Below are 15397 nucleotides of genomic sequence, written 5' to 3'. Positions count from 1 at the left end.
TTGACAGTTTCCACGGGACAGACCAAGTCACAATCCCCTAGGTGCATGCCCACACGCTCGTCACCAAGCATGTGTGTCACCTCCAAAATAAACACATGATACAGAGTCCGGGGTTTCATACCCTCAGGACCAGATTTATAACTGTTACTTACCTCAAAACATAAAATTCTTTACTCTGCTATGTCTTTACCTCGCAAATTGACCTCCGGATGCCTCGAATCTAGCCACAATAATTCGTTTCAGTCAATAAATTTTATTGGAATTAATTCCATAAGAAAATACTAATTTTTCATAAAATTCTGAAATTTAGCTCAAAAATCGCCCGTGGGGCTCACATCTCGGAATCCGACAAAAGTTATAAAATCCGAAAGCCCATTCAACCACGAGTCTACCCATACCAATTTTACCAAAATCCGACCTCAACTCGACTCTCAAATCTACAAATCTTATTTCCAAATTTCTAAGTTCAAATCTCCGATTTACACCTCAAAATCATGTAATCTAGTCGGATTATTCGATGATAATTTAATATTATGGAGTAGAAATGATCACAAGGGACTTACCTCAAGTTTTCCTGGAAAATCTTTCAAAAATCGCCTCGCCTCAAGCTTCAATTTGTCAAAAATGACGAATGGGACGAAGTCCCCTGCTTTATAATTCTACCTAGACAGCCCGCGATCCTGCCTCGATCCTGGGCCTCGATCCCGGGCCTCGATTCTGACCCTCGATCATGGCCCTCGACCCTGGCCTTCGATCGTGGCATCGATCCTGGGCCCTCGATCATGGCCCTCGACCCTGGTCTTCGATCCCGCCTTCGATCGTGGCTTCGATCCTGGGCCCTCGATCCGGAGAGATTCTGGGCTCGCTTCTGGGCTCGATTTTGGGCGAAGGAATATGCAGCAAAAGAAAATTGCAGCAATTATTTTTGTCCACTTTTTGATCCGTTAACCATCCGAAACTCACCTGAGGCCCTCGGGACCTCAATCAAATATACCAACAAGTCCTAAAACATCATACGAACTTAGTCGAGTCTTCAAATCACATCCAACAACAATAAAAACACGAATCACACATAGATTCAAGCCTAATGAACTTTGAAACTTTTCATTTCTACAAACAACGCCGAAACCTATCAAATCTCGTCTGATTAACCTCAAATTTTGCACACAAGTCATAAATGACATAACAGATGTTGCGACCAAACACACTCACGCAAGTATACGCGGTCGTCAAGTAATAAAGTGACTCAAAGTCGGATGTCGAACCCACGAGGACTTATGATTAGCTATTAACTAAATTAGCCTATCTTAATTATCTAAATAAGAATTAAATCTAAAAATATTTTATTCTAACTAATTAAATAAGAAAAATATAAATAATAAACTTTGAACAGAGAAAGAGCAGATTTTAATGATATCAATGTAATGAAAACGATCTAGGGTTATGGTCTATCTAACAATCCTATTGTATTCTTCAATTGAATTGACCGACTGATTTATCTAGCTTATTGGTTGACAGGGTTAATATTGCTCATAAGAATCTGTCAAGTTCTTACTCGCCTATTCAAGCTAACCTAACGCCTATATGTCTATGGAGTTAGAATCAACAAGAACGCATTTATAATTCCTGTAAATCAACCAAGCAAGGCAATTAGGTATATGTCTATCCTAACCACGAATCCGTTCCCCGATGCCCAAGTTCAAGAACTTGCCCTACTCAATCCTATATGCAATATAGAATTCCCACTTTCGAGTTCAATTCTAGATTCGTAGATAATATTCAATTGGTGATCAAGCAATTAAATAATTAAGTGCAAGATTGAATAAATAAACTAATATGATAAATCAAGAAGTCAAAATCAATATCCGAATAACAATAGTCATGAAAGAACCACAACCCTAGAACGTGAAGTTTAGCTCCACATAGACATGGTAGCCAAACAACAAATCATATAAAGAAACATAAAAATTACTAAGTTTGGTGGGAGAAAGATGAAACTTGATGAATTCCGGCCTTCACAGCTTTTTCCTGGCTTTTTCCCTCTTCCCAATATGTTAGATAACCTAAAAGAGGCGTTTTTAGCTTATATATTGCGTACAAAAGTCGTGGGCCAAAGCTCTCCCATTCCTAGTCCAATTCGGCTTCAGGGATTGATGCTAAGGTGGATGCGACGCATCCACCCTGTCCTCCATTTCAATTTTTGCCTACGAAGGTGGATGCGACGCATCCACCTTGTCCTCTATTTCTCAGCTTGCATGCGATGGTGGACGCGACGCATCCAGCTTCACTTCTACTTCCCAGTTTCGCACGCGATGGCGGACGCGATGGCACAACTTCACTGCTAAGGTTGCATGCAGGATGATGTTTTCCTAGGTTGGATGCGACGCATCCAACCCTTCTTCCTCTAGCTAAACCACCTTTTCTTCATATTTTGCACTCCGAACACCTTAAATTGTCACACATAACTTAATTAGTCATCAAACCAATAATTACACCATGTTGGGTGTTTTAAAGATTAAATAACATCAAAAAGTGGTTAAAGCATGGGCAAAGTAACATCAACACATATCGAAATATGCCAAACATCACTACCCCACACTTAAACCTTTGTTCGTCCTCGAACAAACCATCCTATAGTAGACGAAACAAAATTAAACTCTTATCGTTCAAAGCACACTGCACCTATGACCGTGGTTATTTGCTACAATTAGGCTCTAGACTATGCATCAACACACTTCCCTTTTCTTATGCCCTTCTTTAAACATATTCGAACAAAGACAACATGCTCACAACAATCCTAACCTCAAAAACCGACTCAATGTCACAATGCACTCATGGCTTGAACAACCAACATCATAGAGAAGTCTAATAACGTTACCTATCCCTCGTGAAACCATGTGCCCTCACAACAAAAGCAAAGAGAGTAAAATCAATCCACACATTCGAATCTCATGCTCCCAAAGAAAATCGCTCATTCTCACAAAAGAAGTCACATGCATGTAGTTGGTACCATAGGCTTGCCCTTAATGTAAATCTCTACTAATGTAAGCTCGCTCGATCTAAAATCAATTAGGACTTTTTTCATGGTTGTAATGTGGGCTAAGGGACGGGTAGGATATATTTTAGGAATAGTGACTCAACCTCCTAAGCACTTTAACACATCATCAAATAACTTAAGCGCAAATTCTTCAACACCACTTCAATTTCACAAATAATATCACCCCAACAATATTTCCTCTTTCTTTAAGCACTACTTTTAATTCATACCCACTAGCAAGAATAAGACAACAATTTATTCCTCTATACTTTTCTTTCTTTCAATTGCCGCTAGTGGTGTATTATTTTACAAAATAAGTGTACCCTTCTTTCTTTCATTGGTTCCACTCAAAAGTCACCCCACACTTAGTCCCTTCTTACTTCTTTTAGCGCTCATCTAACAATTAAAGTGCTTTAAGAGGTAAAAGGATCAAAACAATGTCAATTAAGAATAAAAAGGGTATAGGCTTGTAATGTGGGTACCAAATAAAAGGTCTACAGGCTCAAAAGGGTTAACTAGGGATAGATTTTATTTGTGATAAGCAATAAGCTCAAAAAGATCAAAGAAAGCCTAAAATCATTTTTCAAACCGAGCATCACCTAAAATTTCGCTTCAACTCACATACCGGGCAAGTTCTAGACACAAGTACATTACATGGACTACACAAAAACCTCACCACACATGGCACATGACTCGCTAAGGACGGTCACATTCCGACTCTCAAACAATGCAAGTATTCACGGAGCAACGAGATATTAAGCATTAAACGCAAAGTGAACACAAGTCAAGAAAAATGAGAAATAGGCTGCAACAAAACATGCTATCCGTTTTAACAAGGCATCATCAATAATTTCAGAGTGAGAAGGGAAGATATTACATATGTAAAAGCTTAAATATGCCAGTATCAACCAAGTCAAGGTCACCTAGGTTCATCATTCTTCCTCCTTTTATTCCCTACATTCCTACTCTACTCTAAAAAGAAAACAAAATTACCCGGTTCAAACTACATCCCATGGAAAAGAACAGAGGCACAAAGAAAAACCACAGGGGATTATTACTATCCACAAAGAAAAACCACAGGGGATTATTACTATCTACAAAGATACTTTTTTTTTTTTAAATAAATAAACTAATAGATAAACTGATAGTTACTCCATATAGATGAATTTACTGCTATTTTATGCCATTAATCCAGTGAATATATTAGTACATTCATCCATACATCAAACATAAATCACCCCCACCCCACACTTAGGACTGTGCGTTGTCCCCAACGCACACAAACAAGGTAAAGTAGGGTGAGAAGGACTCCCTTAAGTCAAGGTGGAGGAGCATCTGCATCCATAGCATTCCTATCATCAACAACTGGTGCTGATTCTGTATCAGGTGTTACAGCGACCTCAATAGGCCTGTTGAGTGGAGCCTCGGTGACTATGGGAGGAACAGGAGTGGATGGTCCGGCAGTGGATGATGCAATCAGCTGGGAGATGTCTGTACCTGCACATTGAACCAGAGCTCTGAGGAGTAATGATATCTCCTTCATCATCGTGGCCTGCTCGGTCTGAACTCGGCTTAGATCCGCACGAGTCTGTCTCAACTCATCCCTGGTGGCACTCAACTCGACACGAGTCGCTATCAGCTCAGCCCTGTTCTCTTGCATATCTGCTTGCATATGCTCAAATAATTGTTGGACGGTGAGCTTAGAAGACCTTCCCTTGTTCGGCTCTAGAACATGAGTGACATCATATGGTCCTGGAGCTTTAGCCTCAATGTCATCATTCTCCTTGTCCCATAGTACTCCCCTCTCTGTTAAAAAAGCCGTTAGGGTATTAGCAAAGAACAGCCTCCACTTGTAATTCATCCTGGTTCGCTGCATTTGATCATGCATGATGGCTCCGAAGTTGAGTGGTATCCCCTCTAATAAAGCATATAATACGAGTGCGCGGTAACGAGGGACATCAGTTTTATGTTGGCATGGCAGCAGTCGGTTACAAATGAAATTTAGAGCCACACGTGCTAACGTACTCATGAATTCCTTTGCTATAGAGTGGTACTCCATACTCCCATGCTTCCATTCTGCATCCTTCCTGGTAGGGCATAGGACAGACTTAATGTGTGCATAATCTGGTGTTTTGCATATGGCGTCAAACCTGTCAGTGAGTGTGTGTGGCACCCTTAAGAAGTTATTCAGAGCTTCAGCTGACACATTAATATCTATCCCTCTTACTCGCACAATGTTTCCCCGTGCGTGACACCAATTGGCGTAGAGCTCTCTAACAATGGTGAGGTTGGCTTTGCCATGACCTTTCAGAATGGGTCCCCATTTTTGCACCTCTCGAATTGACTTGAGAAACTCTGAGTACTTTGTCTTAAGTGGTCCGATGTTTATCGGCTTTTCCGGAATGTACTTCTTTGAAACCAATATCTTCTTATAGGCTCGGAATGCCTTCTCATTAACAAAGTATTTCTCCCAATCAACTCGGTCTATGGGTTCACCTTCGTCTTCATCACTCATGTTGATCTGTAGGTGGTCATTGTCCGAATCGGAATCGGATTCAGATTCTGTAGTAATCTTCTCCTTCCCTTTATCAGTTGGAGCACTCATTCTCGAAGCTTTTCTTTGGTATGTCACAGGCTCTCGTATCTCTATTCCTTTGCTTGGTGAAATACCCTTCTTCACTGTCCTCCGGACCAATGTTTCCTCCTCCTCTTGCTCTGAATCATCACTTAACTGCCTAGGCAGCAGTTCCATTTCCTTCTCCGTCCGCTTCCTCTTTTTCTATGGATTTGGACCGCCCGCTGCCCTTCCGGTAGGCTTTCTGGGCGGTTGCTTGTTACCATCTTTGTCTTGTTGCTTGGATGGTTTACTCGCTGCTGTCATTTTACGAATCTAAGTACCTGTCGCGTTTGAGCTTATTGCGTTACAATTTCGATGAGAGAATTCTGTTCTGCGTTCGTAGGCGTCGCCAAAACGAGACGAGTGGATGCGTCGCAAGAAACGTTTTTTGTTCGAATAGGTTATCTTAAGATGTGTTAAAATATATATTACTTACCTGTGCGTGCGAGCTTTGACGCGACGCATCCCCTTGTCTTCCTTCAAAAATTTTCGGACGCGATACGGGCGCGATAGGCAGACTTCACTGCCTTGAGCAATTGGCCCGTCAATTTTTTTGCTGAGGGGGGCGCGACGCATCCGCCTCGTTTTCTTGAATAAAATCTATGTCCTACGAAAAGAAGGGAGAAAAAAAAAATAAAAATAAAAATAAAAATAAAATAAAATAAAATAAAAAAAAACTAACTAACTTGGGTGGCCTCCCAAGAAGCGCCTGATTTAACGTCGCGGCACGACGCAACATGTTCTTCATGCCTCCACTAAATCCATTGTGGTCTTGTGACGTGCAATGTCACCACCCCAATAGTGTTTTACTCTTTGGCCATTTACCAAGAATGTCGTATTGGACCCCTTATCACACAATTCTATCGCACCATGAGGTTTCACACTAACCACTTCAAACGGACCCGACCATCGAGATTTAAGCTTTCCTGGAAAAAGCTTTAGCCTTGAATTAAACAGTAGAATTTGTTGACCTGGTTCAAACTCACGATGTTGGATATGCTTATCATGCCATCTTTTGGTCTTCTCTTTATACAATTTGGCATTTTCATACGCATGCAATCGAAACTCATCAAGCTCGTCGAGTTGTAGCAATCTCTTTTCACCGGCCAAGTCCATCTCTATATTTAGCTTTTTAATCGCCCAATATGCTTTGTGTTCAAGCTCGACGGGCAGATGGCAGGCCTTCCCATAAACCAACCTGTACGGAGAAGTGCCTATTGGGGTCTTGTACGCAGTGCGATATGCCCATAATGCGTCATCCAGCTTCCCGGCCCAGTCCTTTCTATTCATACTTACTGTCTTTTCCAAAATCTGCTTGACCTCTCTGTTGGAAACTTCTACTTGACCACTCGTTTGGGGATGATAGGCAGTGGAAACTTTGTGCTTGACTCCGTATTTTGCAAGAATATTATTCAGCAGTTTGTTACAAAAGTGAGTTCCCCCGTCGCTTATCAACACTCTTGGGGTCCCAAAACGTGTGAAGATGTGCTTCTTTACAAAGCCTACCACAACTTTTGCGTCGTTAGTAGGAAGAGCTATGGCCTCTACCCACTTAGAAACATAGTCGACCGCTACCAAGATGTATCTGTGTCCGTTAGAATATGGGAATGGTCCCATAAAATCAATCCCCCAAACATCAAAAAGTTCTACCGCCAGTATATTTTGCAAGGGCATCTCGTGCTTCCTCGTGATAGTTCCAGTTCTTTGGCATCTATCACAATTTTTAACGAAGGCATGTGCATCCTTAAACAATTTTGGCCAATAAAAACCTGATTGTAGCACTTTTTGGGCGGTTCTATCCCCGCCGTGATGACCTCCATATGGTGACGCATGGCAGTCATGTAGTATAGCCTTCATCTCTTCCTCAGGAACACACCTTCTCACCAACTGATCTGCACACTGCCTATATAGGAATGGCTCATCCCACACGTAGAACCTTACATCATGTAGGAATCTTCTTCTATTGTCAGCTGTCCATTCTAGTGGCGTTACCCCACTTGCGATAAAATTCACATAATCTGCATACCATGGGGCTTCACCTGAGGTGATTGCCAATATTTGCTCATCCGGAAATGTTTCTTTAATTGACCCTCCTTCAGCTACATGGTTCCGGCTCTCTAATCTGGACAAATGATCGGCCACTTGATTTTCTGTCCCTTTTCGATCTCGGATCTCTAAGTCAAATTCTTGCAAGAGGAGGACCCAACGAATCAGCCTCGGCTTGGCGTCTTTCTTTTCAAATAGGTATCTGATAGCTGAATGATCTGTGTAGACGATGACTTTGGTTCCCACTAGATAGGATCTGAACTTGTCAAACGCCCACACCACTGCAAGCAACTCCTTTTCAGTCACTGTATAATTCATCTGAGCTGGATTCATAGTTTTGCTTGCATAATAAATGGAGTGAAAGATTTTATCCCTCCTTTGCCCCAACACCGCTCCAATTGCTATGTCACTTGCATCGCACATCAACTCAAATGGTTGTGCCCAATCGGGGCCAATGATAATTGGTGCAGTCACCAATCTTCCCTTCAGCTCCTCAAATGCTTTCAGACATGCATTATCAAACTTGAAGGTAACGTCTTTCTCTAGAAGCCTGCACAAAGGGGAAGAAATTTTCGAAAAATCTTTAATGAAACGACGATAAAAACCTGCATGACCCAAGAAACTGCGAATGCCTTTGATGGATGTCGGCGGGGGCAATTTTTCGATCGTCTCCACCTTTGCTTTATCTACCTGTAGACCATCTTTTGAAACCTTGTGCCCCAAAACTATACCTTCACGTACCATGAAATGGCACTTTTCCCAGTTTAGCACCAAGTTCGTCTCTTCACACCTAGCTAGCACTTTATCAAGGTTCATCAAAAGAACATCCAAACACAGAAAAATCGTCCATGAATACTTCTACATATCTTTCAACCATGTCAGTGAAAATAGCCATCATACACCTTTGAAAAGTCGCAGGTGCATTACAAAGACCGAAGGGCATTCTCTTGAACGCATACGTGCCATAAGGACATGTAAATGTAGTTTTCTCTTGGTCTTCTGGGGCTATAGCAATCTGATTATACCCCGAATAACCGTCCAGGAAACAGTAGTATTCCTGGCCAGCTAATCTATCAAGCATTTGGTCAATAAAAGGCAGGGGAAAGTGGTCTTTCCGGGTGGCATTGTTTAGTTTTCTGTAATCTATGCAAATTCTCCATCCAGTTACAGTTCTTGTAGGAATTAAGTCATTATTTTCATTAACTACTACGGTTATCCCCCCTTTCTTCGGCACACATTGAACGGGGCTTACCCATTTACTATCAGAGATTGGAAATACAATACCTGCATCAAGCCACTTAATCACTTCTTTCCTTACCACTTCTTTCATGATTGGATTTAGTCGGCGTTGGTGTTCTACACTCGGCTTGTGTCCGTCCTCCATGAGGATTTTGTGCATGCAGAAAGCTGGACTAATGCCTTTAATGTCAGACATTGTCCACCCAATTGCTCGCTTGTGCTCACGTAGCACCCTTAATAGCTTTTCTTCCTGTAATTTAGACAAGTGAGCAGAAATAATAACAGGTAAGGTGTCAGAACTTCCCAAATAAGCATATTGAAGGTGAGGGGGTAGGGGTTTAAGTTCCAAATTTGGAGCTTTTTCAATTGACGGCTTTGGTGGGGGGCCACTTGGCCTATTCAGGGGCTCAAACGGGATTATTCCTTGCATGTAACCACATGATGTATCTAGGATTCCCTTCATCTCCTCAACCTCATCATCCATCTCCAAGCTATCAAACAGCATGATTGCTTTTTCTAAACAGTCGCCTAGATATACACTCGTGTTAAGAAGTTTCTCATCCACCTCCACCACAGATATCATAGAGAGCTCCTCATAGTGGCGGGGGAGTTGGATTGCTTTGTAGACATTGAAGACTGCCTCCTCGTTGTCCACTCTCATAATCATTTTCCCTTCTCTCACTTTAATTATTTCATCGCCAGTAGCCAAGAGAGGTCGTCCCAATATGATTGAAACTTGTTCATCAGCCTCGAAGTCTAGAATAATGAAGTCAGCTGGGAAGATGAATTTTCCAATTTGCAGCAGCACATCTTCAATCACTCCTTCGGGGTAGGCTATGGACCTATCAGCTAATTGCAACATCACGGTGGTTGGTCTCGGAGCTCCCAGACCTAATTGCTTAAACAAGGATAACGGCATCAGATTTATGCTTGCACCCAAATCACACAGAGCACGTCCCACGTTAATATTACCGATTTGTACTGGAATAGTGAAGCTGCCAGGGTCCTTAAGCTTTTGGGGAAGCTTGTTTTGGACCCTTGATGTGCACTCCTCAGTAAGTGCAACCATCTCGAACTCAGTCAATTTCCTCTTATGAGCCACTATGTCTTTTATGTACTTAGCGTATTTTGGAATTTCACGAAGTACATCCACTAATGGAATATTTAATTGAACCTGACTCAACATGGAGAGAAATTTGTTGAACATGCGATCGTCATTCCTTTTCTGCAATCTTTGGGGGAAAGGTGGTGGTGGCCTTGTAACCTCCATTCGCTCTGAACTTGCATCATCTTCCTTTGACTCTTGTGTTGCCTTAGGTGTCAACTCCCCCCAGGTATAGGTTTTTCTTTTATCTTCCTTGGCGTTTCCTCTAGTTCCCTCCCGTTTCTAAGTGTAACTGCATTAATTTGAGGGTTCTTCTCTGTATCACTGGGAAGTGAGCCTGTAGGTCTAGTATTTTGGTTTGCTGCTAACTGCCCCATTTGCCTCTCAAGATTTCTGAAATCGGTCCTGAGCTGTTGATTGTCCAGTAACAACTTTTTCAGCAAGTCATTCATACTTTCTTCCATTTGTTGGGGTGGCTTCTGAGGTTGAGTAAAATTCCCTTGAGGCCTATACTGATTCTGTTGACTCCCGCCCCATGAGAAGTTAGGATGATTCCTCCAGTTTGGGTTGTAAGTGTTCCCATATTGCGCATGTTGATTCATAGGACCTCTGTTTTGTTGTCCCACATAGTATATAGATTCAGGATTCGTGGGGCACATGTCAATCATATGACTGTCTCCGCATAGTTCGCAACAAATAGACATCTGCTGTACATGTTGCATTTGTTGTGTTGTCATTCTATTCATCTGATTTGCCAATTTTGCTATATCGGCTCTCATGGCGGAAAAGTCATCAAGCTCAATCAAACCGGCGGCCTTCTGTTTAATTACCCTTCGTGAATCCCCCTCTCCTTGCCAATTATGGTCATTAGCAGTGAAATTATTTAGCAGGAGTTGTATTTCACTATACGGTCTTGCCATGCAACTACCCCCACAAGCTGAGTCAAGATTCATCTTTGATGCTTCATCTAACCCATCAACGAAAGTGTGACCCAATACCTCATCAGTTTGACAATGATGCGGGCAGTCTCTGAGTAGTTTCTTGTATCTTTCCCAAGCTTGACGAAGTGTCTCGCCATCCCGTTGTTGGAACCCAAGAATTTGGCTCCTCAACGACTTTGTCTTCTTAGTTGGGAAAAACTTGATCAGGAATTTCCTTGCTAGATTATCCCAAGTGTGGATAGAGTTCGCGGGCTCCTTTTGCAACCATTCTTTAGCTTCCCCCAACAGTGAAAAAGGGAATAGTGTCAGCCTGACATAGTCCTTGGAGACGTTCGGATAATTGTAAGTGTCCGTGATTTCCAAGAAGTTTTGAATATGCCTCTGCGGGTCCTCATGAGATAGACCCACATATTGTCCTGTGGACTGAATCAGCTGTACCATGTACTGTTTGAGTTCAAAATGCCCAGTGATATCAGGCTTCACAATAGCCTGAGTCATATTCGCAAGATTGGGCCTTGCGGCTTCGATTACCGGACGCTCCTCATTGCCTGCCATATCTATTGGCTGTGGTTGGATTGCAATGTCCAAATCTCTTTCTATTCTCGTTCTAGCTTCGTGTTCCCTTCTCACTCTATGTAATGTTCGTTCGATTTCTGGATCAAGAGGAATGAGGTTGTTTGCACTTCTACTCCTCCGCATTCGAGAGTAAACCCTGCGTTGACACAAACCAGGCAAACTGAAAATTAAAACTTGAAAACAAATATCTAATAAAAGCTTAACTTAGTCACGTAGCTAATTTCTAAGTCCCCGGCAACGGCGCCAAAAACTTGTTGCGACCAAACACACTCACGCAAGTATACGCGGTCGTCAAGTAATAAAGTGACTCAAAGTCGGATGTCGAACCCACGAGGACTTATGATTAGCTATTAACTAAATTAGCCTATCTTAATTATCTAAATAAGAATTAAATCTAAAAATATTTTATTCTAACTAATTAAATAAGAAAAATATAAATAATAAACTTTGAACAGAGAAAGAGCAGATTTTAATGATATCAATGTAATGAAAACGATCTAGGGTTATGGTCTATCTAACAATCCTATTGTATTCTTCAATTGAATTGACCGACTAATTTATCTAGCTTATTGGTTGACAGGGTTAATATTGCTCATAAGAATCTGTCGAGTTCTTACTCGCCTATTCAAGCTAACCTAACGCCTATATGTCTATGGAGTTAGAATCAACAAGAACGCATTTATAATTCCTGTAAATCAACCAAGCAAGGCAATTAGGTATATGTCTATCCTAACCACGAATCCGTTCCCCGATGCCCGAGTTCAAGAACTTGCCCTACTCAATCCTATATGCAATATAGAATTCCCACTTTCGAGTTCAATTCTAGATTCGTAGATAATATTCAATTGGTGATCAAGCAATTAAATAATTAAGTGCAAGATTGAATAAATAAACTAATATGATAAATCAAGAAGTCAAAATCAATATCCGAATAACAATAGTCATGAAAGAACCACAACCCTAGAACGTGAAGTTTAGCTCCACATAGACATGGTAGCCAAACAACAAATCATATAAAGAAACATAAAAATTACTAAGTTTGGTGTGAGAAAGATGAAACTTGATGAATTCCGGCCTTCACAGCTTTTTCCTGGCTTTTTCCCTCTTCCCAATATGTTAGATAACCTAAAAGAGGCGTTTTTAGCTTATATATTGCGTACAAAAGTCGTGGGCCAAAGCTCTCCCATTCCTAGTCCAATTCGGCTTCAGGGATTGATGCTAAGGTGGATGCGACGCATCCACCTTGTCCTCCATTTCAATTTTTGCCTGCGAAGGTGGATGCGACGCATCCACCTTGTCCTCTATTTCTCAGCTTGCATGCGATGGTGGACGCGACGCATCCAGCTTCACTTCTACTTCCCAGTTTCGCACGCGATGGCGGACGCGATGGCACAACTTCACTGCTAAGGTTGCATGCAGGATGATGTTTTCCTAGGTTGGATGCGACGCATCCAACCCTTCTTCCTCTAGCTAAACCACCTTTTCTTCATATTTTGCACTCCGAACACCTTAAATTGTCACACATAACTTAATTAGTCATCAAACCAATAATTACACCATGTTGGGTGTTTTAAAGATTAAATAACATCAAAAAGTGGTTAAAGCATGGGCAAAGTAACATCAACACATATCGAAATATGCCAAACATCAACAGACCTATTAAAATTTTCAGAATCAGATTTCAACTCCGATACCAAAAAGTCAACCCCCGGTCAAACTTCTCAAAATTTTAACTTTCGGCATTTCAAGCCTAATTCCTCTACGGACCTCCAAAAAAAATTTCAGACATGCTCCTAAGCCCAAAATCACCATACGGAGATATTGAAATCATAAAATTTCAGATCCGAGGTCGTTTATACCTAAGTCCACATCCGGACAACTTTTCTATCTTAAAATTTTTAATTATGAGACTAAGTGTCTCATTTCACTCCGAATTCCTTCTGGACTCGAACCAACTAACCCGGTAAGTCATAATTTAATTGTAAGGCATAAATTGAGCAGTAAATAGGGAAACGGGGTTATAATACTCAAAACGACCGATCGGACCGTTATACTATAGGAAGTTAATAGCCACTAAACAATAGTGATTTCTGAAAATTTCTCAAAAAGATCTTCCGGGCATAAATATCAACTACTAGTAAACTTTCCTCGGTTAAAGTTTTTATTACATGTGGTTAATAGGAAGATTTTTTTTTGTATATTACTACTAATTGTTGTCATAATAAAAAGAATGCTCTTTTTCATAAGATGTCGGGGAATTAAGGCACACCGTTCATCTACTTTTCATTTAATTGATCTTAGTACTCTAGCAAAAAGGTGAAAAAAAATAAAGAGAAAAGCTTGCGACCTTTTGAAAAGTCACAAATATAAAATTGTGTCTCCATCAATATTAATTACTCCATATGTTTCAAAAAGATTGACGTAGTTCAAAATATGATGGTCAAAATACTTAACTTTAACTGTAAAATTGGACATAAATTCTTCAAATTTTGGAAAATAAAATTTATATTTTCGGAAACTACATAAAAAGCATTATAAGTCATAATAATTCACAATTCAAAATATTTATATAATATATAAGAAAAATGTGATCAAAGAGCAACCTTTTTGAAATAGAGGGAGTATATATTAGTATCATTAGTATTCAAGTGCATCTTAGACTAAAAGTTATTAATAACAAAATTTCGAGGAAAATTTGATCAGAGGGAGGCATGCTGTGTTTAAGTGGATTCAGATTGAAAGCGACTAATAATAGATGCGTAAGAGAGGCGAGGCTCCGACAAACTCATACACATTGCGGAATGCGGAATATGTAGTGATGATACATCCAACTGATATAATGCCTGTCTTGTACCATGAGTGATTATCGGGCGGATTGGGCGGATTATTACGTTTAACGGTTCTGACTTATCGGTTATCGGATTATAAATGTAGTAATCCGCAAGCCATCCAATAAGACAATGGGTGGATTGGTATCGGATTAACGATTATCAGGCGATTATCGGGTTGTTTATCTGCTAAATCAAATAGAAAATTTTTGAACCTTAGTTCTTTTGGTTGCAAAGCTAAGAATATTTTCCCGTAAGTTGTCAAATTTAATTACTACCGCTATATTAAAAAGCACTAAATGAAGTACCTTTTATCCCTTACTCTTGAGGACACGATCAAGGAATATGTATGCCAACAACAGAAGAAGAAAGAAAGAAAGAGAGAGAGAGATGCACGTAACTTCTTAACACACATCATTTCGAGTACATGCTTTTTAATATACTGTAAATATAGCATGTTTTGATAGCAAAAGAAAGGGGAAATAATAGTTAGGAATTCAAGAAAGAGTACCTTAGGGTTTCAAAATTACTTTATTATATACATGGGTAAAAGTATAAATATAAAATTTTTTAACGGGTTAACGGTTTATCCAATAAGGAAATTGAGTAATCCACCCCCAAACCGTTAAGCTGTTAATTATAAAATCTCAATCTGTTCACCAACCGTTATCCTGATAACCCGATACCAATAAGTTAATAAGTCATTTTTTCGGTTCGGTTAACGGTTACGGTTCGGTTTTGAACAACTCTACTTGTACATGCGAAGTTCTGGCTAGAATTCAAATAGGCGAGAATATGAAGAGGGCCAGAGAAGATGCGTGGCAAAATACTGTTTTGCCAAGCTGGAGAAATAAGCTTATTTTGAGAAGTGTTTTTTTCAAAATTGCTTTTGAAAAAAGTACTATTAAAAAGAAGCAGTTTGTGTTTGGCTAATAACTCTGAAAAGTACTTTTGAGCAATAATTAGTATTTGGCCAAGCTTTTCAGAAAGTACTTTTAAGTATCAAAT

This window comes from Nicotiana tabacum, chromosome 12 (genome assembly GCF_000715075.1).
Source record: "Nicotiana tabacum cultivar K326 chromosome 12, ASM71507v2, whole genome shotgun sequence".
NCBI lineage: Eukaryota > Viridiplantae > Streptophyta > Magnoliopsida > Solanales > Solanaceae > Nicotiana > Nicotiana tabacum.
This window is presented reverse-complemented; position numbering follows the sequence as displayed.